The sequence below is a fragment of the Crocodylus siamensis genome, chromosome 3 (assembly GCF_052110815.1).
Source record: "Crocodylus siamensis isolate JL-2025a chromosome 3, ASM5211081v1, whole genome shotgun sequence".
Taxonomy (NCBI): domain Eukaryota; kingdom Metazoa; phylum Chordata; order Crocodylia; family Crocodylidae; genus Crocodylus; species Crocodylus siamensis.
Window position 1 is genome coordinate 122,470,166 of NC_143397.1, and position 27,332 is coordinate 122,497,497.

The 27,332-nt window shown below is 41.9% G+C and overlaps 1 long non-coding RNA gene across 2 annotated transcripts in view; it reads right to left on the minus strand.

Moving 5' to 3' along the window:
* The window catches only part of LOC149868754 (uncharacterized), a 116,207-nt gene that overhangs the window by 2,896 nt on the left and 85,979 nt on the right, over positions 1-27,332 (minus strand). The window contains exons 2-5 of one of the 2 annotated variants that reach the window (XR_016441322.1): positions 14,592-14,780; positions 10,940-11,123; positions 3,315-3,378; positions 2,140-2,669 (exon numbers count right to left, since the gene is read on the minus strand). This is a non-coding gene — a long non-coding RNA (uncharacterized LOC149868754). Of the gene's footprint in view, positions 1-840; positions 914-2,139; positions 2,670-3,314; positions 3,379-10,939; positions 11,124-14,591; positions 14,781-27,332 lie in introns of those variants that run through there. The other variant, XR_016441321.1, reaches the window with a different exon arrangement.

Below are 27,332 nucleotides of genomic sequence, written 5' to 3' on the forward strand. Positions count from 1 at the left end.
GTATGTATATGAAAACCTTGTAAATCATACTTTTCTCTTGTTCTAGTTTATAATCAATCACCATTTTAGAGCTAGAATGTGAACTGAGTATATTTACAAATATATCTATTTTGGCTCCATTTGACTGAAACATTTTGATTGAATTTAAGATTTAAAAATGAGCATATTAATGTGAGGAAAATTGCACAAATTTAAGTTGACTGGATGTTCAGTCCTATAAACCATTTCAAAATAAGAGAATTGGAAAAAACTAATTTAGAAAACTTAAATTGAAACTTAAAAAAGATACTGCCAATAAAACAAATTTTGTCATTAAGAATTACAGGTGGGGGGAGGTGCACGGATCACTGCATTATTTGGAAATGTAAACAATAAATGGTCTGGCAGAACAGAGATGAATTGTTCTAATGCCATACATAGAAACCCAAGATCACCAGAACACCAATCCATTTTCCAGTCCCCAAAGCTAGTAATATGATTTGCATCACAGAGGCAACTCATTTCATCTCTGGAAGAAGGAGATGCAATGTTGATTTAGCTTCCCTTCAGTATCCTCCAGCAGCCGCCTCAAGGAATAGTATTAGCAGTAACATCCCAAGATGCTATGCTTTTCTTGCCAAAATATCCTCTTGTCATTTAAGAATAAAATGGTAGGTATTGGCAAATTGTTTGCATAAAGTAAGGACTGTAATGCAGTCAATGCATTACAGTAATGCAATCAAACATAGCCCTTAAATATGAACAGAGTGGTAAACCTCATAAAAGTATAATTAAAATATTTTTCAACTTATTAAAATTTTATTGCATTCTGTAGTTTGAGTTTTTGCAGTGATTAGGTACCTGATCTGTCTCCTGATGAAGTTACCAATGTTCTTGATTTCAGCGGAAGATGATTCAGACCCTGAAATGAAAACTAGGAAAAAAGACCAGGATATATATTTAGTCTTGCTACATGCAGAAAGTGAGGGAAATCCACATGAAGGCCTGTTTTCATGAGATTTGGAGCCCAATTTTGCAAACACAAATAATTTTGATAAGGCTCAGATATGCATCCAGTTCCAGACTTCTGGGAGCTTATCAAAACCAAGCTAAACTTTCAAACCTTTCAAGGTCTGCCTATATAGGAAGTGCATAGTAGTTACTGCCAACAATAAAAAAAATTGAGGTTAGAATATAGGAAGAAAGAAGTGAAAAGTAACAGTAAAAGACAAGGACATGATTTTGTCAAATGAAGTGAAAAGAAATCCTTGTGCACAGGAAAAATGGTGGATATTTGAAAGAATCTTCGTACAATTTAAATTCAAATGTAAGAGTCAACTATGTTTAACTAGAAAGTCACCATATTCTGTTTAACTATGTTCCTAACGCACTTGAATAATTGGACTGGAAGACTTTGTAACTTGTGAAGTTACCGTATGTGACATACCTGAGGTTCAAAAGAGACGGCTTCAGATTAAGTTGCAGTTTTTATTGTACTCAGAGTTGTTCCATTGACTTCTCCCTGTTAAAATCATTCAATCATCAACTGACCATGAGAATGTGATCCATCTCAGGGGGTATGTTACTGACATTTTAGGGCTGTATTCCTCAGAGTATCAGATTTATATTTAAAAAATCAAGAAACCTCTATCTAAAAAAATAGAGACTTCAGAAGTCTGAAGGGCATTGGCCAAGGCACATGTAGCATGTAGCATCAAGGAATCCCAGGGTACTTCTTGGAATAAGAGAAAATGGAAGTGTCCTTGACATAAATGTGATAACCAAATAGTGGTAGTGTAAAAGTGATGTTGTAGCCATGATGATCCACACATTATGTGAGAGGGAAGGATTTCTTGAGATGATATCTTTTATTGGACCACCCTGAGGAACAATATCTTCTATTTGAAAGCTTGTACAATGAAATAATACACAAAAACAAAATTTGAAATGTTATAGAGACTCCAGAATAAGTAACCAGATTTTCAAAAGGCCTGTTTATGCAGACAGCCTCTACTAAATTCAATTATTTAAAAATCTAACCATTACATTTGGAACCTAATTCTTTAACTTGTTTTTCTTAAATATTGGTCAACATAATTTAAGTAACTCAAACTAGAAAGCCAGGAACATACCTCTAATTCCTCATTTTTTTAATAAAAAACAAATCAGCTCCAAAAGCTAAGCGCTCTGTAGCAGACTAATAATAATAATTATAATCATCATAATAATATGTAAATGGGTTACCAGGAAAAAATACTAGTACCATTATAGATGAGTGTCAGTCCACAAATGAGTTACTATAGAAAACAACAAATATACCTTTAGGAATAATTCCTAAAGAGTGTCCTTTGACTTCAGAGTAGATTTTAGGGGCTGTGCAAAAGAGTATACAGAAAAGCATGAGGTGCAAGGTTCATCTTTTTTTATTTTCTCATACAACAATACAAAGAAGGATTAACTGGAATGTACAAAATGTGATGCTTAAACAAAAAATGGTTACACCTAGGAAAAAATAATGTTTGCTTTAGCACATTTTTTCCTTGCAAAGAAGTCTGAATGTAAAAAAAAGTTTACATGCCACACCGTTCCACCTTTGTATATACTTTCTCTTTATCTCCAAAGCAGCATACGTTCCATGTGAGAGAGGGGGTTGCCATGGTATCTACACTTTAAAAAATTGAATAGCAGATCTGAAAGAAGCATAAAATCGATTTAACAAGTTGTCATGTAAGTTACTCTGGCCCATAAGGAGGGAACCTATGCACTTTTTTGCTTTATAAAAATGTTTATTTTTTAAAAGACGGATTGTAACTTTTTAGTCAAATAACTAAGTATGCCACTTGTCATTAACCCTGTCCTCTTGTCCACTCGGGCGGAATTTGGGAATGTACTGATAACAAACACACATTTTACTGTCCTCCATTTCTTTTCACTTAAAAAACCCTCACTATAGCATCAAGAAAATGATTCTTTTAAACAAAAGAGAAGTTGAATCTCAGTTACAGAGGGTGGAATAACGACAGATAAAAAATGTTAACAATTAGATATTCTTGATGAGAAACAAATTTTTTAAAAAGTAGTAATAGTTTTCAATCAGTTTTATAGAGTTTGCTACAACCACCACAAAGGTAGATGAGCTGTGGTTCTTTGGCCAGTCTGATGACATGTTTTCATCAGTGGAATGTGAGATATGCTATACAAGACAAGAATTCTTGTCTATCTTTTCTAGTGCCCTGTCTCTAAAGAAGCCAGGGTTTTGATAAGAGCAACTATACTAAAGTTTTAGGGGCTAATTAGAAGAGTAGCTATTGTTTCTTATAAAGAGTAAAATTCACCTGCAAGATCAAGGTGGAATAGGAAGGTTGTGGCTTATTCCAGAATTCTGTCTTCTCAACTTCCCTGCAAGATAGGTTACAACAAACTCATTGAGTAAATCATAGATAGAATCGTTACCTATCCTGAATAATTCTCATAGGCTGAGCCTAGCCTTTGGGAAAAGGTCAATGTTACCTAGCAACTATAGAGAGCTAATGCTTTTTATGAATTAACTCTTTCTTGGATGTCAATACATATTATAGACTGTTTTAGCTCTAACTGGCCTTAGAAAAGGACTTCCTAATAATAAAAAAAATAGAAATTCCATTCTTCATGCTCATCAGTTGCAGACACTGAAAAGTACAAATTGAGATTTTTTTAGGAATAGCTCCCAAGGACTGATTCTGTTACTGACACGTCTTCACTTCATACAACTTCAAACAACTTCAGCTGTCAGCTCGCAACCACTGTCTACCTGCTGTGGAGCCTCTGACATTTTGGAGAGTAGGGCTGTAGTGATCACCAGATTCAATAAACATAGGCATACATGAATGAGAGCCCAGCCCAGAAGAAGCCCAGAAAGAAGCAATTCCTACATCAGCTCGGATGAATCTATCAGAGTATGTTCCACAGTTTTCACTCTAAACTGTCTCTTCCAGTGACTGTTCTGCATTGACTGGTCCAAGCCCTTGCTGCTCTGACCCACACAGGTCTCTTCAATTTGTAATTTAGCCTTAACTCCATTTACCCTTCATGCTCATCTTCTTCCTTCTTTCCCTACTCCCCTGTTCTTCTTATATCTTCCTCTCCATTGTCTCCTCTTGTTTCATTTTTTTAGATAATCACTTGCTGACCTCCTTTCTCATCTACATCTGTCTTATGCTACATGTTATAGATAGATAGATAGATAGATAGATAGATAGATAGATACACACACAGAGAAAATATAAGCCCACTCAGCAACTGAGGGGGAAAAAAAAAGAACAACCAAATTAAAGTATCAGAGAATTGACAACCCATCCCTGTTTTTATGTTATTCCCTTCCACCTGTGTTTGTCTTGTTTATTGAGATCATGAACATCCGGAAACAGAATCTGCTTTTTAGTTCTGTACAATGTTTAGCATAATACGGAGTTCATAACAATTGAAGCCACTAAGTATGTCCACAGATCAGAATGCATATCCTGTGGTTCTGTTCCTTGATCTGCCAGGAACACAACGCACAAACTTCTTGCCCCTGGAGCTACTTTACCTGTAAGAGTAACTTCTACTAAAGCAGAGGTTCAAGGTGTTGAACCTATTGTCAGTCCACAATAACAAAGTTGTGCACTCAGAGCTTTCTGCAAGGTTCTGTTGTTTCTTCTACTATGTGTGTAGATGGGGCTATTAGGAGGCTTAGTGAAAACATTCAAGTCGCATTCTTTTAAAGAGCAGATGACACCAAATATTGTATTTCCATCTTCATTGTATTTCCTGCTTTAGTGGGAAACATTTCAGATTGAGATGTTCAAAGGGACCTAAGAGGGTTAGTAAATCCAACATCCAGTATATGTCTACATTATCAAAGAATCACTTCTGAGGCAGAAGAACAATAACAAAAGGGAACCAGGCTTCGGGATAAATTGATAATAGCACTTCCCTGAGAAAGGGGATTTCTGGCTCCCTTCCAGATGCCTTATATCCCTTAGGAACATTGGTGCTTTACATAAAACACCATGAATTAGAGCGCCCCCCCACCCACCTAACAGACGTTCACCTATTGGGTCAGGGGGAGGGGAATCTAACCTGCTTGCAGGAGCACAAGGATCCTGCTTGCAGCTGAGGGGCCACCTCTCTCCCCCTGCCCCGTGCCCCCCCTCCCAGCTCTGGGGCTGGCTGTAGGAAGGTAGTGGGGAAAAGGGAAAGGGGAGCAAACTGGTGGCTGGATTTTGCCCAGCATGAGATGGAGAGGGGACCGGGGGGGGGGGCATGAGGTAGGGGGGGACTCCAATCCAGCTGCCCCACACCACCCCACCCCACCCCATAGCTCAGGCTGAGCAAACCCCAGCCAACAACTCACTCCCTCTCCCCACTCCCTGCCTGCAGATAGCCCCAGGGGCAGGGCTGGGCTGCATCAGCCCAGCCCCAATTGCTCCACAGATTAGCTGTATGGAAGACAAGTCCTCTAAGGTGCTCCAAAGTGGGGCATCCTCACCTGATCCCTTATTTCATGAGTGTTCATTTGTCACGTGATCAGCCACTTTAAAAGTGCTCTGCAGCCATGCAGGTGTTTCACTGCACAGTCGTAGTGTTTTCAGGGAGCCAATATTATGATAAACGTCACTTCTGTCTGTGCCTATTATTATCCAGGTAAATATACAATTATTTCTTGAATCCTTCTAAGTTTTGACCTTAAAAATACCATGTAGAAATGACTTCTATAGGCTGAATTTGCTGAACTGTGCATCATTCATTGTTTTATTTAGGTTTGTCGCCTCCTTTAAAATTAAAAAGTTCTTAGGGTGATTTTGATTTTTCTTGTTTTTTCACTAGTTTCTTTTAGAATTTTCCTGTCACTTTCATTTGACAGTTTTTTCTTTTCCTAGCCTCTCATCATTTTCTTTATCCAATGCTTGATTTCTTTATCTCCACTTTCTCATAATATTGCATAGCTCAGGCATTAAAAAATCATGAACTTGGCCTCAAACAGTGACAAGGCCCTCCTGTAATAAGATTCTGTACATGCAAATTATAACAAGTTTATAATTTTCCATGCACAAAATCTAATTTTTGTGGGGGGGGGTTGTCTTAAATTCCAAGTTGTCTTGGATTCAGATAAATATGATATGACCCTATAGCTCAATATTTAGGATATTTCAGGTCTGGGTTTTATTATTAATAATCTATTATTAGTTTCCCCACAAATATTTGTACAATGTACAAAAAGTTATAACAATTATTTTATATTTTCTGTTAGAACATTAGTTAAGATGCTGAGAAAAACACTGATCAAGGAACAAATCACTCTGGAACCCCTCAGGAACCATTCTCATTTGAAGATGATAAGTCCTCCTTGACAATTATTTTTTGGAACAAGTTTTTCAGTCCACTGTTGACTTGATAACATGCAGATTTTTTAAATCACAATTTAAAGTGATACTTGAAGCTCTCCATAAAAATGTATAGTGAGCATGGTTTACAGCAATATATTTTAAATTATAATATGTTAAAAACAAATGACGTTTCAATAACTGATGCTATTAGAAAGAGAGGATAATATTGTCAATGAAAATGCAGGAGATGAAGGCAAGTTTAATATATATATTTAATATACATATAATACATGGCATTTGGAAAGGGGATTGTGATATCAGTGAGCATTAATTAGAAGTTAGTATTAATTAGAAGTTTCATATGTATATGTGGGTATATGTGCATATATGAAACTTGTAATTAATGCCTATATATATACACACATAGGCATTTATATATATGTATACATATATACATACATATAAGTATATATATACACACACATATAGGCATTTATATATATGTGTGTGTATGTGTGTATGTATATATGTATGTATGTATATATGTATACACACACATGCACACACACACACACAACATCTATATACTTGCTGCTTTCACAGGTAGGATTTATTTGAAACTAAAAACCAATCTTCCATGATTTCAGAATTATGGCATTTGAAGAATCTATTAAGATGGTTGTAAACAACTCCTAACTATCATTTCCAGTTTCATTTCCTAACCTTTACATTTCTCCTTTCAGTTACCTTTCTTCATAATTATTTTCAGTTTGAAGAAGTGGTCCTTTTAAAGCAACAAGTATATATTACAGATCAAGCTGGTAAATGCAGTTATAGAAAAGGTTGTCTAATGCTTTCCATTATAAAACCTTTTTTTATTTGGTTATATCTTTACCAAACATCAATGATTTAAATGAAATTGCTCCTTCAGGGTATATGACTCAGTCTGAAATTATATATCTTAGTCACCTCTGCCAATGAGGCTGGGGCAAAATAGGGTTTTTTTTTCTGTTTTTTTCCCCTCCATGTTAAATAAAGCTCCAAAACAACACTCCTCCCCCTCCAATAAAAAAGGGAACCCTTACAATTGCTTAGCAGAGATAGTATGTGTGGCGGATGACTCCTGAAATTTGGCAGAAAGTTCACCCTAGTCCCAATGTTCTGCCTTTTGCCACCCTACTGAAGTCCGCTCAACTTTGGTCAGTTAAACTTTGGCCTCTAAAATCTGTAGTTCATACATGGTCAGTGAAAGATTGCTAGGGACTGGACACTAAAGTCTCCTGTCTGCACTAAGTGAGCTTCATTTCCAGTATGTTGTGCCTTTGTGCTGACTATTCTGGAACTGAGCCAGCCAAGGTAATGCAGGACTTTTCCTGCTACCTCTTTGGGCCCCTGCTAGAGATCATTGTGACAACAGACCCTAGACTGAGAACAAGAGGAGACCATCTATTTTGTAGTCTCAGGATGTTTTTACATGTGCTCCAGGAGTTGGGGGCAGGTGGGGGAGGGGGAGGGCGCTTTAACTACAGCGGCTCTGAGAGCCACTGCAATTCAAGAACCCACAGGGTCTCGTGTATCAGCGTCTCCCTCATCAAATTAGTGTCCCCTCATCAAATGTGCTTTAGTTAAAGCACCTCCCCCCACCATTTTGAAGCACAGGGATGCTGATACATGAGATGCGGAGGCTGCTGAAGCATGCTAATTAGCATGCTAATTACAGTGCATTGGAGCAGCCTCCCTACACATCTACAGGCACCCATACTGATTTCTCACAGGCACCCAGGAAACATAAAAAAGGAGAAAGATTTTTTACTGCATACAGAGGATTAAACAGCAGTGGTTGAGAAGGGACCACAGCAATGGGCAGGGCCATGAGTTAGAGCTTCACTGAATAAAAGGGGACAAACAAAGGGAGAAGGATCTACAACATACTCCACTGTAATCTGGAACTAAATAGATCAGTGGCTCTCAACCTTTTGGCCTTGTGGTCAGATGAGTGGCACAGGATCAGTTTGTAGCCTGGATCCCTTCCGGAGCCGGTGTATGGGGTTGGGCCCCATGTTCCCAGACCGGGCCCCACATTGCCTTGGCCAGGCCCAGTGCTGCCCATGTAGTGCACAGGGCTACACTGTCTGACCTGCCAAGCTCCCCACAGGTCTGGCCATTTGCCAGCAGGGGAACAGTGAGTAACACTGCCACTGATTTCCCACCACCAAATGTTTTGACCCATGGGGACCCCAGTGGGTCAGATGACATGGCTCCATGGTCTAAATCTGGCCTGCAGGCCAGGGGTTTAGCACCCCTGAATTAGATGATTCCTGAATTTCGGTATTTCTCCGTTGTCAGTAAATACCTATGAAGCTCCCTGACAAAAGTATGAATCTTATCCACTCAGTTGCACAGTTCATATAGAGGATAACAGCGTACTTATTGCTAACAGCGATGTTGTTATTTCAAAAGACAGAGTTGTGCAGATATGAAACCCCCAACCATGATGATCACCCACCCATGTTCCAGTCAATACAATTAAACAGGATGTAATTTGAGGAGCTATATGTGTGTGTGTGTGTGCGCGTGTGTAATTTGAGAAGCTATATACATATATATATACACACACACACACACACACACACATTTACTTAAATAATACATTATTATACATATACATAAACATGCAATGAATTAAGAGTGTGATTCCACTCCACCTGTTGGGCATCTCAGGAAATTTAGACACATAAGTGTGAGTCTTTTCCTCCCAGCAGAAGCCCCTGAATATCTAATGATGCATCTACTTATGTAACACACTGTAATCTGACCCTTAAGACTGAGGCACCAAAAAATAGCAAGGATGCATTTTGCATTCACAGGTTTTCAGGGACTTAATCAGAGAGGTATAAAACCACAATCAGGCACTTAAATCTACTTACATGCCTAATAGGTGGGAAAAAAAAGTCTGGCTCAAAGGTTGTAATCTCATTAGTTCAAAACTTAAGAAATACTGGGCACATCTACACGTGCATTAATGTGCCTTTCCTAAGGAGCTTTAAATTTAGTACCTCTGGGCATTTATACATACACTCCAGGGGTGGGGGGCAGCAGGAGCACTTTAATTAGAGTGGCTCTGAGAGTCACTTCTAATCAAAGCACCTAGAGCATCTCATCTCATGTCTCAGTGTCCCCATGCTTCAAAACAGCAGCAGGGGCGCTTTATCTAAAGCTCATTCTATCAGCTTTAGATAAAGCACCCTCTGCACCATTTTGAAGCGCAGGGTGGCTAATACACGAGATGCAGGAGGCTGCTGGAGCACGGTAATTACCACGCTCCAGCAGCCTTGATTAACTGAGTTTGCTCTAATGCAGTATAATTACAGCACATTGGAGCAGTCTCCCTGTCATGTATAGGCAACTTCCAATGTGAGCTACTAAATGAATGTGCATTAGGCTGCGCTAATTCACAGTAGTACATTTGCATGCTTTTTTAGTGGTGTTTAATACATGGGGACTTGTGTGGATTGGGGGCCAATGCGGTCTGTGGGGGGAGGTGTTGGGGGGATAGTAGCTCTGTGGGTGCATTGGTGGGGTCCAGGATGGTTTGACAGGATCAGGGAGGCTCTGTAGAGGGGCATAAGGGGATGGGAGGCCTCTCCCCTCCCAGGCCCAGCAGCTACTTTTAGCCCCCACCTGCAGACAAACAACTCCCTAAGGTGAATCAAACCTCTTCAATTCTACCCACTTCTCCTCCAACCCTGACTGACTTCCTCAGTTCCCAACACCAGTGAACACTGGTATAAGTGGCACTGGGAGTGGCTTGCAGCATACGCATCAGGATAAAATATTATTTGGGGGGGCTGTGGGTGGAGCAGGGTGTGTTGCAGAGCGTGCTTCCTGACCCCTGTTCCTCCCTCCTGCCTGGCCATAGAGGAGCCAGCACATGCTGGTGCTGTATGCAGTGGAGGAGCGTGCAGCAGGGGCACTGAGTGCAGCACTGTAGCAGCAGGGCTTCACAGCGGCATGACTAGAGCCATGTTTGGCGGGGCTAAACCCGATTAGCCCCAGCCTCACTGCCTATGCTTACAGGATGGGGGTTTGACAGATTCAGAAGGGGATGGCTTATCCCAAGGATGGTGAGGTGTCCATTTTGGGGTGAAACAAAGGGCCAAGCAGCTAAAAATAGGAACAGTGCAACCCCTGGGGCTGGAGCCAGTGGCTGTGCTTTCCCAGCCCCAAGGCTGTGCTGGGAACAGTACAGAAAGTCAAGTAGGTCAGCCTCACTGGACCTGATCTAAGTTAGACTATCTCCAAGGTACCCTTAACTTCAGTCAGCCATTTTAGACTGATCTAACTTTCCTGAACAATTCACACTTAGATCAACCTTACTACAGTTCTAAGTGGAAGGTCTGCACCTGGGTAAACCAAAGTTGATTAGGTAGCCATTTTTTATGCGATCTAACCTCCCTGAACATCTGTATGTACACTGAACGGGAAATTGTTGCCCATATAAAGGAGGGAGAGACTTAAAGGGAAAGGGAATATCTGTCCCAGTAACTGGAGCACTTTTTTCTCCATGAACTATTAACTATAAATTATGTTTGAAAATGCTACTTAGTTCTTACCATAAAAGATTTGCTTTTCTTTTGGTGCTTTTCAAGGAAGGCCACTTTCATGGAATGTTTTTGTTTGTTTTGTGTTATCTCCATCCCCTCTCTAGGCTATGACGAGGTTTCCCAGATTCTGTGTTCTGCCCTTTCTTCATGGTGTTTGAAATGGAAGGCAGATAAACAGGAATAATAGGAAATCCTTGTGGAGTGAAAAAAAATTTAAATATATTTCAGAGGTGATACTTTTAAAGTGTTTCCTATGACAAATCCTGCTTCTGCATAAAAGGCTCTTTGTGTAGAGGTTTTACAAATATCTCACAAATATACCCTGGACAAGAAAAGAACAAAAGAGTACCAAGTTGCTAATATGCTATTGTGAATATTGTATATGGCCTATTGTGTTGCAAGGGTTTACTTTATAACATTACTCTTTTTTGTAGGTACGTATGTGTCTATTTTTGTGCGTGTACACATGCATAAATATATATATATATATATATATATATATGCTGAGATTTTGTGTGTGTGTATACACACACACACACATAAATGTGTGTGTGTGCATAAATGTATAAGTGTGCATGTGTATTTGTATGTGTGTGCACACGCATGTGCACATGTATGTGCATGTGCATTTTATTGCAGTATGGAGAGGATATAAACATTCCTATAGCTCTTATGTGTAAATAATGAAAATGTAAAAACTATGGATTTTTTCCCCTTATCAGGCAGGTTAATAGTTTAATTGTATACGGTTATTCTTACATTAAAAGCTGCATACCTGGCAAGCTTTATCGGGTAACAGGGACTTTTAAATGTGCCAATGTTTCTACAGAAGTAACGTGGGTCAATTGCAAAAGGGATAACCATAATGATTAAATCATTAAAATTTTGTCTATGCTTCACAGAGCATAGAGAAAATTAACTTCCCACCAACCTCATTTTTCTGCTGAACATGAAATAATGATTTTCTGCCAGTATAATTACAAAGCTAACATCTGATAGAGTCAGCATCCAGGGGGGATTATCACATGCATGAGTATTAGACCTCATTACCAGCTTGACTGCAAAATTATTACATCTTGTAATTGGATGGTGAGATTTATATACAGATTGGCTGGGTTCTCTGTAAGATTGTAATTACAAGCTTCGTTGGTTCGCTACTTATCACACGGTGCAGGAGGAGGCAAAAACAAGCAGAGGAAAGACCATTTCATTAAGCCATAACCCTATCAAGGGAGGAGCACTGTAACATCCCTGTATTTATTAGGCCAAACAGAGCTGTTTGCAGAAGGGGAGGCCATTTATTACTGCCTGACAAATGGGATTTCATTTATTTAACCTCGGTGATCTATTTCAGTAAAATGTACAAACGAGCCATCCATTTTATGATTCCGGAGTCAACGCCTCAATTATCTAAAGGCTAACTGACTGTTAAAGCACCCATCTGCTAGGATGAATTCATTGATTTAATTTGCTTCATGTTACTGAATGATTCTTAGTAGGCAGGGAGGGGAGAGGAGAAGGGGGGCGGCTGGCGGTTTAGGAGAATGCATCAGAGTGATTCAGCGTACTTGTGTCTGTATGTGTGTGTGTTTTTTAATCCTTCAGCACAATAGAAGAAGGCGATCAATAGCAGCTTAAATTTTATGAGACAAGGAGTTAAGTTGTTCAGCCCGAGCCAGAACACCTTTGTTCTACCATAACAAGTAATCTCTGTGGCGGAATTAATATTGACAAGCTGGCTTCTTTGTAGCTAATTTTGTGGGTGCCTGAGCCAATCAGGAGGCTGGCAGTAATAGAGTTGTTATTAGAGTTCATTATAAAAGCTGTGGATCAATGGCTGCACTGGGCGGCAGAGGACATGCTGCAGCAGAATGCATATGTATGCTCAAGGAAATGAAATCCTTTTAATGTCCTTGTCATAATTTATTCCACATTTCTCTTTGACTTGTAAAAAAAAAATCTTTACCAAAAAATGAAAAGTGTTCCCTTGTGAAGCTTTTAACTTTATCAAAGCTCCACAACTTAGATGGAGAGTGAAGAGGAGGTTGAGGGGTGAAGAGAATCAGACACACATTGTTAGTCCACTGTGGGTTTTATTCAGAAGTGCAGGCAAAAGGAATTTTTCCCATTTTATCCTAACCACGCAGGCTGGCTGATTGCAAACATGAACTATGGCGCATGTAGAGTAACATGCTCTTGTGAGCATGAGGTAGACTTTTTAGCTAAGCTTTTCCTCTTGCCTCCCCAAACCATCTGTCTCATTAAATCTGACTTTTCCGGGGGGCGTTTCTCTGATGTGGTGTCATTTTTGTAGAAAACATCTTTACTTCAGAGGGGAGAAAAGTCACAAATAGCATGCCAAAGCTCTTTGCCTGTGTTTCTAGGGAGGAATGACCTGTAAGTGAGTTTGCACTTTCAGTGAGCTGACAAGGAGTTCACAGAACACAGCTCTTTGTAAAAGGTTGCCTCTCTCAGCTATAGAAGGGTCCTCGGTGATGTAAGTGTTCCCAGAATAATAATCCATTTCTCTTGTGGCAGGCTCCAGCTCACATTATGATCTTTCCCACAAGCTCAGAAACAGTACAAGAAAGCTGTTTACTGGACTTTTTTCTTTTCCCTCTGCATCTCAATGTCAAACGATTCTGCATTAAAATGTGAGAACATCACACTCTGGGAAAGGCAGGAGGATCAAAGGGAGCTCTCACACTGAGTGAGTTGAGACAAATTAGCATCTTTTGGTCATGGTTTCATAGATATAATATATGATTTCAGGGCCATAACTTGCTTGCTTTGCCTCCTCCCCTTCACTTCACCGCAACATTAGCCACTTTTTTCCTCACTCTCTCTGGGTTTGTCTGCATGAGAAAACTGTACCAATTTAAACAGGTAATAGAAAAACCAGTGCAAGCCCCTTGTATAGACACTCGTATTTCCTTTTAAGAATGGCACTAAGGATTAAACTTCTAAAACTAATACATATAAAGGACTCAAACCAAAACATAAGCACTACATTAGAGAGTTGCCTCGCTTTAATTAAAATCGGTACAACTTTGTCTCATTTAGAAAATATTCTGAGGCAAGAAAAATTTCGAAAGCAGATAGAACCTGCTGTCTTGCTCCCTAGCGGGGAAAGGAAGCCCAGATGCTATCATCATAGACTAAAAACAGGACAAAAAGTCAAAATCTTGAAATTTTTTGCTTAGACAAAAAGTTCACTATTGCTCAATCAAATTTTTTTTTTCATTTTTGGGGGGTGGGATTTGGGCTATCATTTTATTTTAAAATATTAAGTGTCAATTTCCAAACAACATTTTTTTTGTTAAGCAAAAAGAACTGCCATCTTTTTGGTTTCAAGGTTGAAATGAAAGGTATAGACCATTTAAATGGGCTGCAAACTTTTGAAAGCTGAACCCTTTCCTGTGTAAAGTGTTCAGCTTTGTGAACTGCAGTTTTCTGAATGAAAACATTTAATCAGCTTAAATAGAACAAAGAAAGACAAATCATCATAAAGTTCAATAGATCACCAAAGACCTTTTGAAATTCTATTTTTTTCATATTATAAAAAACAGGCAGTGGCCCTGCCCCTTGCTAGGACTTATTTCCTGTTCCATATTTCCCCTTATTTGTTTCTAGTAGAGAAAGAACCTCAGAAAAGGTTTACCTCATTTTTTTATGTCTCTGAAAAATGTTTTCCCTGTTCTTCTGATGAATGATCCTTCAGCATTGGATGATCTTCAGGAGGAGGCTCCTGGATTACTGTTCTTGGATACTTTCTTTAGGGAAAATGGATGTTCTCTTCTCAGCTTTCTTTTATCTTTTCCCACCTATAGTTAGAATTGTGCAGAGAAACCTATAGCAAATGGGGAAAAAAACGAATGGATCAGCAAAACAAGCACAAACTAGGTTGTATAGATCAAAAAGCACAGATTTTTTGCAGAGCATTACCAGCTCAAGCTTGACTTTACACAGCGTATTAAACTAAATAGAAAAATGTTCTTCAGCTACCTAAGAATAAAATACGACAAAAAGAGAGGTTACCTTGTAGCACATTGTGCTAGATATTAGAACAGATGGGGTAGGTATGACCCCAAACCTAAATAACGCCTTGCTTCTGTTTTCACTAAGGCTGATGCTGCTGTGCATGAGGGCAAAGGCATGATAGATCTTGGGAATAAAGGGATGGAAATGGAAATGACCATCCTGGCATGGAAGCAAAACTCCAGGAGCTTTATGTACTCAAGAGAAGACCAACCAAGTATCTCCTCCCTACAATACTGAAAAAAATGGCACATTACACTGGAGCTTCATTAAACAAATATTTTTAACACATTTATTAAGTCAGAAGAGGCACCGTGTGACTAGAAAAAACATTGGCCAGATTCTATTCCAACTATTAGATGCCTAAGTGGACTTAGGTGCTTACATGTGATTCGGTTATGCCCTGATTGAGCCCCTGAACACTTACTTATACTAAATGTACGTGGGTTCTCTTCCTCCTTGCAGCTTTTACGTGACTCAGTCAGAAGACTCAGATGATGCTGTGCTACAAAAGTATATGCATGAATGGATTTTCAAGAGCTGTATTTAGCAGGGCAGAATAGAATTGCACTTAGGGACCTAAATCCATGGAGATGCTTAGCAGGTAGAATAGAAACCAGCCCCATGACGCTTATAGTTTATGAGGGAACAAGGCCTGATCTGATCAACCAGAGAGGTCTGTAAATCTGACTTCAAGCCTTTATGCAAGGTTTAAGACTAGATCTTGAAGTACAGAATCCTTAGAGACCTGGAGGTAACAGGATCAGATGTAATTTGGGATTACAAATGATGGGGTGTTCCAGACAAAATGTAGGCATCTACTGATGAAAGCTGTTGATGGATGCCCTTGAGGTTAAAAGTAAATGCTAAAGAGATGAAACTTGGAAGTGCAAAATGGATGAGCATACACTTGGGCATTAATAAGAAAAAACTCAGCTTACAGATCTGGGAGCTTCTCAAATAGAAATGACTGAGGGAGAAGAAGGAGTGGTGTATCACTAAAGGCACAGCCCATTGCCAAAGGCACTGATGGAAGCTCAACTGAAATATGGTGTACAGTTCTGATCAAAACTGAAACAGGGGCAGGGAAAGGCTATTAGGATGATTAGGAGAATGGAAAGCCCATCTTTCAATAACAGACAAAGAGATCTTGGTTTCATTATCTGAATCTCAGCTACTCTGGTAGGTTGGCTACTGATAAAAGGAAGGAGGCAAGCTTTCATCCAAACCCAAGATACAGGGTGATGACATCATGTCAGCAGCAGGTCCTTTCTGGGGATCCCTGTATTCTCCCTGATCTTACCTCTGATCAAGCCCATATGCATGTATTTGAACTCTAACAACCAGCTTTGGATTGGCTAGTGCCAATTACTTTGTGTTCCTTGTTTTTTCGAAAAAATTAGAATCAATTCTTCCTCATTCCTCAAAGAAGTCAGTTAGCCACGCTCTTGTAAAATTGTCCTTGTAAAATTGCAGTTTCTAAGATGCAGAATTTTGTATCCTTTTCCAATGATCCATCAGTTTGAACATGTCCTTATCACTTTCCTGGTTTCCTTACTTATTACCTGGTCACACTTACAAAGTTTCCCCTTTTCTGCTTATCTCCAGAGTTCTGAAAAGCTATCAGGAGTATATAGTCAAATGGAGCAATACATAAGCTAGATACATAGCCCACTAATTATTTCCAGTATAACTAAGGATACAACATGCACATCTATACTTTATGCATCATTTTGATTGAATAGTAATAGTTTATTAGTAACCACGCTAAGACTCTCTACCAAGCTGTTTCCTGTTATGGTTTGCTTCATGTACATTGCAGACCTTATTACTTGCTTTGCCTGGCATGCTGTTTACTTTAAACCTTCTGCTAAAATACCATCTGTAACGGTCTCCAAAGTTCAGGCTGCAGTCACCTGGGGCTCCAAGCTGGTTTCAGGATTACTGTTCAGCTACACTCTGGCAGCTCACTGAGGCCATCAAAACTTGCCAGTTTTGGCAACAGCTTGTACAACTTAGCAAAACAAAGGCTGAGGGGAGATATGATTTCTGTCAGTGTATATATAACATAGTTAAACTCTAGAAAAGGAAAATAACTATGTAAGCAAAGGGAAAGTTGTGGCACAAGAGAAGATGGGCATATACTGCAAATAAATAGATTTAGCCTGTGAAGCAGAAGAAGGAACCTAACTACTACAGCCATCAGGTTCTGAAAACTTTTTCTAATCAGTGTGAACAAAAATTTAACTACATTTAATAAGTCAACTCAAACAGTTTATGAAACGGATTAGATGTTGTGATGGCTGCAAGATTAATGTCCCTACAGGTCCTGTCTTCCTATGTTTTCTGTATGGAGAAAACACTGCAGTTTCTATCAACAGGAACAAGGAAAGTAACTCATGATTCCCCTTATGCAGTACAGAAGTTTCCCTGATAAAACTGTATTGTCACTAATGTATCTTCCCTAAAATCTCCAGAATACTATCATTAAACTATGCTTCAGCAGGTAGTGAGCTACATACTGCAAATCTATCCAAACATTTGTTTATCTACTAGTGCCTCATCTTTGTTTCTTTTGGCCCACACATGTGTTTGTCTTTTCCGCTTGTTGCATCTCATCATTAAAAGAGACTGAGGGTGATATTACAGGTTACCTTTAAACCATTCTAAAAGCACTTAAATTGGGTGTATCTGTGCATTCAAGGTGTTAAAATGTACTAAGTATCCTCTAAGGGTGCATCCAGGTGAACATGCATGTGAGGTATATGGTGCCCAGGCGGATATGCAGCACTACAAACCACACATGCCACACACGCAGGTATTCACCTTTCTGCTAATTTGCAGCATGGTGGGGGGGTTTTGACACCGGGAGATCCTGGTTTTAAAAAAACATGTGGCTGAAAAAAGCAGAGTGGCACATGTAGCGGTAGTGTGCACTGCTCGAACTGGGTCACCACTGCTGGAGTTGTGGGAAGCCCCCAGGGCCTCAGGTAAGGCTGCTGGGACCAGCCCAGGTGCTGGCCTCAGCGTCCCCTACCCCACCCAGGACAATGTGCCATGTGCCAGAGCACACATGCACAAGTGTTCCCCAAGGACAATTAGTAGTTGCACAACTATGTGCTGTTGCTATTTGTCCCTAGGAAAACACATGTGCATACTTGTCTGGATGTGCCCTAAGTGTCTTAAAGTTCTGCCACTTTGTTTGAGGGTTATCTTTGATCTGTTCTACCTTCTCAAACAAGGGTAATGTTAGTCTGTTCCACGGAGATAAGGTGACTGAAGTAAAGTCATCTAGCATCCCAGGTTGCATGGCTCCCAGTCCTTCTACCCCTGACAAACTTTCCATCCTCACAAGCTGTAGTGCCCAATGGGCGGTCCTAGTCTGAAATCAACACCCCCACCTGCCCACAGTGAGTCTGACACCAGCCCAATGCCACCATGCTGCCAGCTCCAGCAGCCCCAGGAGACCCAATCTGGGCCCCTAGGCTGGGGGCCAGGCACTCAGCCCTCCCATCAGAGGGCTAAGCTTTTCACTCACACCTGGGAGGCTCTCCCCTACACAGGAGAAAAATTGGGGGAAGGGTGGGGCTGGCTTCTATCTCCAGCGCCACACATCCTTGGAGGGTAAAAGGGAAAGGGTGGCCTAGCACTAAGTGTGGTGAGAGCATGGAACCTGGGGAGACAAGTTTCTCTGGGCTGCATGCCATCACCATGCTTAACCCTGCAGCTCTGCACCCAGAGGAGGGATGAAGTCCTGGTTCCTGATCATGCCCCTGCTTGCCAAGTCCTTTAGTGGCAAGTCACAACTGTGCATGTCAGAGATGGCATTAAGCTTTAACCTGCAACTAGTTTGAAACTGTTCTAACTTTAATACCATCTAACATTACAATTTTAGAATTGTTTGAAAGTAATCTGTAACAGCAGCGTCATGAAAGTTCTTTCCGGCAATGAATCTCTTTTTGTTCATTTCTGGGGCCACTACATACTACTATGATAGTTATCAGTACTACTAATAAGAAAAATAATAATCCAAATGCTCTTGTTTCTTGCACCGTGTCTCGACCAGATTTAATTCCTTGAAAAAGCAGTTGAATCACTGAAAATTTCTTCATTTTCTTAATGTGTGTCACTTATCTTTATTCAAGAGAGAAAAAAATCAACTTCTGTTTGCTTATGAGTTTACAGAGACATGCAAGAACATCTCTTCCATGAGCTCTTGTCACTGACTTTGACATTTACCTCTACACATCATAGGAATATTCTAATTTAAATACCGTGAGTGAAATCCTGGCTGTATTAAATTCAGTGGCAAAACTCCAAGTGATTTTAATGGAGCCAGGATTTCATCCTATGGGTCTGATTATCCTTACACTGCTCTTTCTTTTCTTTTTTTCTTTTTTCCCATTCACTTCATTGGGATTCCTCCATTTTCATATAGTCTATGGGAGAAAAAACTATCAGACCTATAGACAGTAATTCCCTTGCTTTATAGTTTGCCTCAGTGCAGACACAATAGAATGGATAGGTGTGATAGATCTGAAGCCCTCTCTTGCCCAAATTAGAGAGGCAGTCATGTTTAGCCACTGATTGGAATAAACATCTTATGGAGTTCCTATTTTATTAGCATCTTTAAAATAAAGTGGACTTAAAGGACCAGAAGTCAATAGAAATGAAAAACTATTCTAAATAATGTGTATTTGTATGCCTCATTACAGATAATTAATATATTCAGTAAAACCATTTAATATAACAGTGTGTGCAGGTGCATAAAGATCTGTGTACTTTTTAAGTTTTAAAGCTACTTGTCCTTTGGCCTTGTACCTCACAGGATGCCTGAGGCATGCATATATTGCAGTACAACTGCAAACCCTGGAGTGTACAATTCTTTAGGAATATACTCCAGGGAGTGTGTTATAATGAGATAGCACCACACCTCTGGTAGCTCACCACACCCTGAAGGTCTGCTCTTATCTCATTACAAAGTATGTCCAGTCACATCTTATCGTCTAATTTAGTTATTTTTACTTACAAACTGTTAATATAATACTAGATTACCCTCAAGCACAATAAGCAGAAAGGATGTTCAGTGCTGGCAGTCTGCTGTTGAAAGGCCAACACATTTTATTTATTTATTTATTTTAAATTTGAATATCAGTGACAAAATTCCCATTTATTTCAGTGGGGAAAAGTCCAGGCCTAATGCTGTTTTAAACATAAAACCTCCAGTCTACAGAGCAGTATCCTATCTGCATGCATTAAGATTTGCAACATTTCACACAACACACATAACATACTTGCTTTATATATCTCAGGCTGATTCCAGCCTCTGCTCTAGGAAAGGGACAGTTCAGGGTAGTGGTGATGATGATGATGATGATGGTGATGATGAAGTGAGTGTCAGCACACTGTTCTGTTGGAAACATGAGGGCCAGAAAGCCTGCAATAGATAATGAATATTTGAAATTTTTTAGAAGTTACTTCACATGATCTATTTATTTTCAAGATTAATGACAAAATGTAATAATTCTACATGATGTAGAAATAATCCGTTATCTAAAAGAATAGTAGGGAAGAGTTCTGGGGTGGCGATTACTGCAATACAGGACTTTCCTGATTGGTAACAGTTTGCTGTTATTGGACAAGAATATTCATGTATGAAATCTTGTTCATTTTTTTTCCTTGAGACACACCTTTAAAATTGAATGAAAGAATGAATCGCTCTCCTTGAAATTAATTTCCCCCTCTCTTTCTGTGTATTGCTCACTGCTCTCTCACACTGGTACCTTTTCAGCTGTCAGAAGCTACTAAACGTCAGTGTCCTTTTTGCAGGTATATTCCCACTGTTGAAGGGCTGTTCCACAACTGGATTATTTAATGCGAGCTGTCTTCCTGCTATTCTCTGGGGTACAGTGGAACACAGAGCCAAACTATCCTCATTCCTTACCTTACAATTTCAAACACTCAGGAGGGGGGCTTTGCAAAGCCAGATGTCACCGAAGGAACAACTGCCCCTGCCAAGGGGAAACCTCTTCCTCAGGACTACCCCAAGAAGCAGCATTATTTGGTCTCCCTCTTCTGCGAGAACCCTCTGCAGCCAGCCCTAGTGTGACTGCACAAAGGGCAAGCCTCTGGCTTTGACACCTTGGCTCTTCTCAGTCCCTGGTTTTCCCCAGAGACCCATAGCACCCCAGCCTCTGGGAGCTCCTTCTTATCAGGCCTATCCTTTTTTGTGTCCTTGTGAGACGGTATTTAGCAAAATTTGCAATTTTTTGAGACCTGATAGGGTCACACCTTAAGCACTTCTGTTATGGCCTCCAACTTGCTATCAACAGTGCAGCACAGCACCCATGCCACCCCAACCCCTTTCTTATCAGTGAGCTCCCAAGAAGCAGCGTTTTCTTCTTTTAAAGCAGTATCGCAATGCCAACTGTCACCAATAGCATGAGAGCCTCTGTTTCAAAACAAACAGTCTTTATTGTGTCATTTAAGTGCCCTCTGTCCTTACTTAGACCCTACTCAGTCCTCCCTGGGACCATTCCTTTTTCCCCTGTCTGCCCTAGAATCTTCTGCCCCCTCTCCCAGGGACTTTCTCCCTCTCCTCCCTCTGATTACCTTTTCTCCAGCTCTCTCCCAGCCTCACTCTCCCCAGGCCCATTCAGCCACACTTGCAACAAACCAGTTATGAATGATATAACTCACCTGGAAAGAACACACACCCAGTACAATGAAACACTATGGCATGAGGATCCAATCAAAGTGTAGTCTCTGGGTCCTGCTGCCAGGCCCAGATTGCTGTCTCCCTCTTGGTTGAAACAGGCATATAGATGTCTTACTTAGGGAACTATTTACAAGAATTATTTACAGCAAAGCCTGCCCACACTGAGCCCCACAAGGTGCTCCTCAAACTGCAGGCTAGAATCCAGCTTACCTTGCCCCCTTCATCATACCAAACTTTTGCTCAAAAATATATATATATTCATAAAGCACAGTTAATTCAGTGTAGGGAGACTCCACTTCCACAGCTTGAATGAGTTTCCCAAATATTATCTTAGATTTAAAATTGTTAAGAGCTCCCTTTACCTAAATAACTACCTTTGATAGGATATCTGTAAAGTGAACTCCATGATCTTTCATTACTCCATACGTTCAGTGGGCTAATCTGGCAACAAATAGGTTCGGTGATTGGACAGTTGAAACTTTATGAAGAGGAAATAATGACTATTAAGTACTGAATAATTAATTTTGCAGATCCTTGTTCACACAGGAATATTCTTGTTCACATGCAAATAGTAGATATTTGCCCAAATTACAACATCAATGTCAGATCACTGAAAGGGATATACCACTACCGTAATAGCAGAGATTAGCTTTTAGGATTTCAGACTCCACTAAGCAGAAACCAAGCCAACAAAATACAACTGGAAACATTATATCCTCAGCATGCTTTCATTGGCTGAAAATACTCACAAAGCAATACGCTAATCTCTAGCAGGTTTTGATGGGTGAATTAACCTTATACTGGGCTTCCCTTGGCCTTCATGTAGGTTAAGGGTGTAACATGCTGAGAAGGCACAACTAGTATTTCCAATGCCTACACTGTACCTATCTCTAGATAGAAAATGCCCATTTCCCAAGCTTCTAACCTCTAATTAAAAATTAATCCTAATTCTTCACAAGCATATGCATTAATGAAGGATTATAATTCATCCAACCAACATTTATATCTAGGTTTCCAGCATTTGCCATTACAAAAGCAGAGAAGCCCTAATATCTGTTTTTTACACCTGGCTCTTGAAAATCAATGGTGTAAAGCTTTGGGGACTGGAACATAATGTTAGTAACATGCTAAAATTCCTAAATGTGTCAAAACAGGGCACCTATAATGATTGTAGCAACAACATCCCATGCTATGCTGCGAAGCCTGGTGCAGTAGATACAACCTGTAGCCTGGGGTCCATCCTGACAAGCCCCAGAACTCAGCAGATGGCCCAGGTACCTCAGCTCCCTCTTTCAGGGGCAAGTCCCAGGGACAGGCAGAAAGTTCTGAGCCAGACTCTTCCCAAGTGCTCCTCACAACACCCAAGCAGTTAATACTGTGCAGGGAAGGTTTCCTCTGTCTCAGGGTCACAACAGATAGAACCCAGGTCTCTTGCTTGATGGACCTCAATCCTTATTCATAAAGCAACCCTGTTTCAGAAATACACCTGCCCATAGCTTTGGCTATTAGCGCTGTCCAAAGCTTTGGTAACTGATTCAATTCAGAGATTTGGCCTGATTTGGGGACCAAATCAGAATCAAATTAGGAGATCAATTAAAAGCTCTGAATTGATTCAAAGCATCCAAATCGATTCAGAAAAGCTTCAGAAAAAATTCAGCCATTGACTAAACAGGCAGCTAGCACAGTTGCTTCCAGCTGGTAAGCCTGCTGGAGTTGAGGGAGAGAGGAGGGAAGGAGCATGGGGGAGTGAGGGACTGGGTCTAGGACTGGGATAAGCTGCCCAGTCAGGTCCAGGGGGCACATTACTCAGGGAAACAGATGTAAGGGCGCAGGAAGTGGGCACAACAGCACTGGGAACAGGGGCACTGTCCTGCTGCCGCTTGCCCAGTTGGAACAAGGAGGGTGGGATGCAGGTGCAGCTCGCTCCAGGCAGAAGGAGGCAAGCGGCAGCAGGGCAGGGCCCCTTATCCCAGCACTGTTGTGCCCGCATCCTGTGCCCCCCTGAGCCTGCTGGCAAGCAGCAGCAGCAGGGCAGAGCTCCTGCTCCCAGCACTGATGTGACTGCAGCAGCGCCAGGAGTGGGGACTATCCCCAGCTGCCGCCCAGCGCAAGCTGCACCTGCATCAGGCCCCGCCCCCCACATCAGCTAGGCAAGCAGCAGCAGGGCATAGCCCCCGCAGCTACCTGCACCAGGGCAGAGGCAGGCACAGCCAGAGAAGCCCCAGGAGAAGCCCCCACAGCTGTCCTGCCTGGCCCAATCCCCCACCCAGGCCAACCCCCCTGCAATTTAAAAAAACAGCAACCCTGTACTCCCCATCTCTGACAGTGGGGATCAGGGCCTCTGAGGGCTCATGGCAGAGCCCCCCCCCCCCACACACACACACACAGCATGGTGAAGCAGGGGGCAGCGGGGATCATCCCCTCTGCCTGGCACCCATACCGTAGCTGCCTCATGACACAGGTGCAGCGCGGATCAGAAAAGCAGTAGGTACTGTCTGGGAGCTGGGGCAACTCCACGTGTCAGCCAGAGCCCAGCACCGCCCAGCCCCAATGACCCCAGATCCCAGACAGCACACAGAACCCTGCTGAGCAAAGCTGCACCCACGTGATGTAACAGTTACCGCGCATATGCCAAGCTGGGGGATGCAATCGCCACTGCCCCCCACTGCCCTGCACTGTGCAGGGGGGCTCTGCCATGAACACCTAGAGGCCCTAATTTCCACTGATGAAGCTGGTGAATGCAGGGCTTTTTTTAAAAAAAAAAAAAATCCACACTTACTGGCTGCAGCAGTGGTGATTGGGGCCTCTGAGCACTTGTGGCAAAGCCCCCCACACAGTGCAGAGCAGTGGGGGGCAGCAGGGATCACACCCCCACACCTGGCACCTGTGCAGCAGCTGCCCCATGGTGAAGCTGTAGCGCAGATCAGCAGGGTACCTCTCACTGCCTGGGATCTGGGGCAACTGGGGCTGAGTGGTGCCAGGCTCTGGCTAACATGTGGAGCTGCCCCAGCTCCCATACAGTGCATGGTGCCCTGCTGAGCTGCGCTGCACACATGCCATGGGACAGTTCTTGTGTGGAGGTTGCGCAGAGTGGGGCAATCCCTGCTGCCCCCCACTGATCTGCACTGTGTTGGGGGGCTCTTCCATGAGTGCCCAGAGGCCCCAATTGCCACTGCTGCAACCGGTGAGTGCAGGACTTTTAAAAAAATATTTTTAATGCCCCACACTCACCAGCTGCAACAGCAGTGACTGAGGTCTCTGGGCATTCATGGCAGAGCCCCCCAGCACAGCATGGGGCAGTGGGGATCAACCCCCTCCTGCTTCGTCCCTGCATGGCAGCTGCCCCATGGCATGGGTGCAGTGCAGCTCAGCAGGGTACCATGCACTGAATTGATTCAGGACAGTGATCTGAATCTCCAAATCAAATCACTGCCCTCCAAACTGTCTGAATCTGAATCCTAATAGAATACTTTCCTATTGGCTATGCTTTCCATTAAATGGTCCAGCACTGGTAAACCAATTGAACCCAAAATCTGCATTACCCTTGCAGCACTCTTGAACCTACTACCAAACACCTCTCAACCATTCCTTCTCCATACACCAGGGATCTAGAGGGTCTGAACACGATGTTTAATAACAACTGCTAGAACACTGCAGAAACTGTTGTAGATATGTCCCTACTTTTTAACCGGGGCATGATTTAGAAAGAAAATAGTTTTCTCTAGTTCCCAACTCCTATAATTCCATAACCAGAGCAGTGCTGCAATTGCTAAAGTCTAAGGATGAATCCCTGATGTATAATGGGAAAACAGTCAGAGCTGTAAATAATGAATATTTTTTAAACTTTCTTTAAAAATCTAGGAAACTACTTACCAAAATCTATGCTAAAACAAAGATTTACTCTCTGATTCATTCAGTATACAAGATTGGCAGTGCTGAGTAAATAAGGCTAGTCAGGGCACATCCACACAAGATGCTCACTGCACAGTTGACTAATTAGCTGCACAATCTACATATGTGCCCGTTTTAGGTCAGAGTAAATTAATTTACTCCACAGCAGGATAGTATTTGTAAATATAAATAAAAAACTCCAGAGCAGCACATGTGTAGACCCTTCCCTGGCTAACCCCATTCTGAAGCACCCTAATGCCCCAGCCACTCCTTCCTCAGCATGTTGTGCTGGGGGGAGCAGCCCCTGCCTGGCAGGCTGACCCCATGGACCCCCTGACAGCCAGGGCTACTCTGACTCAGCTCAATGTGCTGTGCATGAATAACCTCCAGAGCTTATTGCTGTGTAGTTTAACTGTTCCCCAGCATATGTTCAAATGTCATGCCCCGGAGCAATAAACTCTGGAGCAATAAGCCCTGGAGTTTATTCATAGACATTAATTTCATGTGTAGACACATCTTGCATATTATTTTTATCCTTTTTACTCAAGGAACTATGCCTTCTTTACTGACCACTACCCAAACAGTGCACCAGATATAGAATTCTTCATTTCCTCATGGCCCTCTCTACTGCACTTATCCCTGGACTATATGAACCCCATTAACATTAATAAATTTCATAGATTTCATAGACATTAGGGCTGGAAGGGACCTCGGGAGATCATCGAGTCCAGCCCCCTGCCCAAAGGGCAGGAAGTCAGCTGGGTTCATAGGATCCCAGCAAGATAAGCATCCAATTTACTCTTGAAGGTGTTCAATGTAGGTGCTTGAACCACCTCCGCTGGCAGACTGTTCCAAACCTTGGGGGCTCGGACAGTAAAGAAATTCTTCCTTATGTCCAGCCTGAAACAGTCTTGCAGGAGTTTGTGACCGTTCGACCTCGTCATCCCTTGGGGCGCTCTGGTGAACAGACGTTCCCCCAGATCTTGGTGGTCACCCCTGATAAACTTATAGGTGGCCATCAGATCACCCCTGAGCCTGCGCTTTTGCAGGCTAAAGAGTCCCATGACTCTCAGCCTGTCATCGTAAGATCTGTTTTCCTGACCTCTGATCATGCGCGTGGCTCTCCTCTGGACTCTCTCAAGCTTCTCCACATCCATTTTGAATTGTGGAGCCCAAAACTGGATGCAGTACTTCAGCTGCGGCCTCACCAAGGCCGAGTACAAGGGGAGAATGACATCCCGGGATTTGCTCGAGAAGCATCTATGGATGCACGCCAGCATTTTGGTCGCTTTACTAGCCACAGCATCGCATTGCAGGCTCATGTTCATCTTGTGGTCAATGATGACCCCCAAGTCTCTTTCTTCTGTAGTGCTAACCAACGTAGCACTGCCGAGCCTATAAGGGTGCTGCAGGTTTTTCCTCCCAAGGTGGAGAACCTTGCATTTTTCGGTGTTAAACACCATGAGGTTCTCGTCTGCCCATTTGCTGAGCTTGTCCAGGTCAGCCTGGATCACCCGCCTATCTTCTGGCGTGGATGCTTTGCCCCAAATTTTGGTGTCATCGGCGAACTTGGCCAGTCCACTCCTAACTCTAATGTCCACATCGTTAATGAAGATGTTGAACAGTATGGGTCCCAGGACAGAGCCTTGAGGGACCCCACTGGTCACAGGGCACCATGATGAGTGACTGCCATCAATCACAACCCCCTGGGTCCGACCACGAAGCCAATTTCCCAGCCAGCGGATCGTGGTGGAG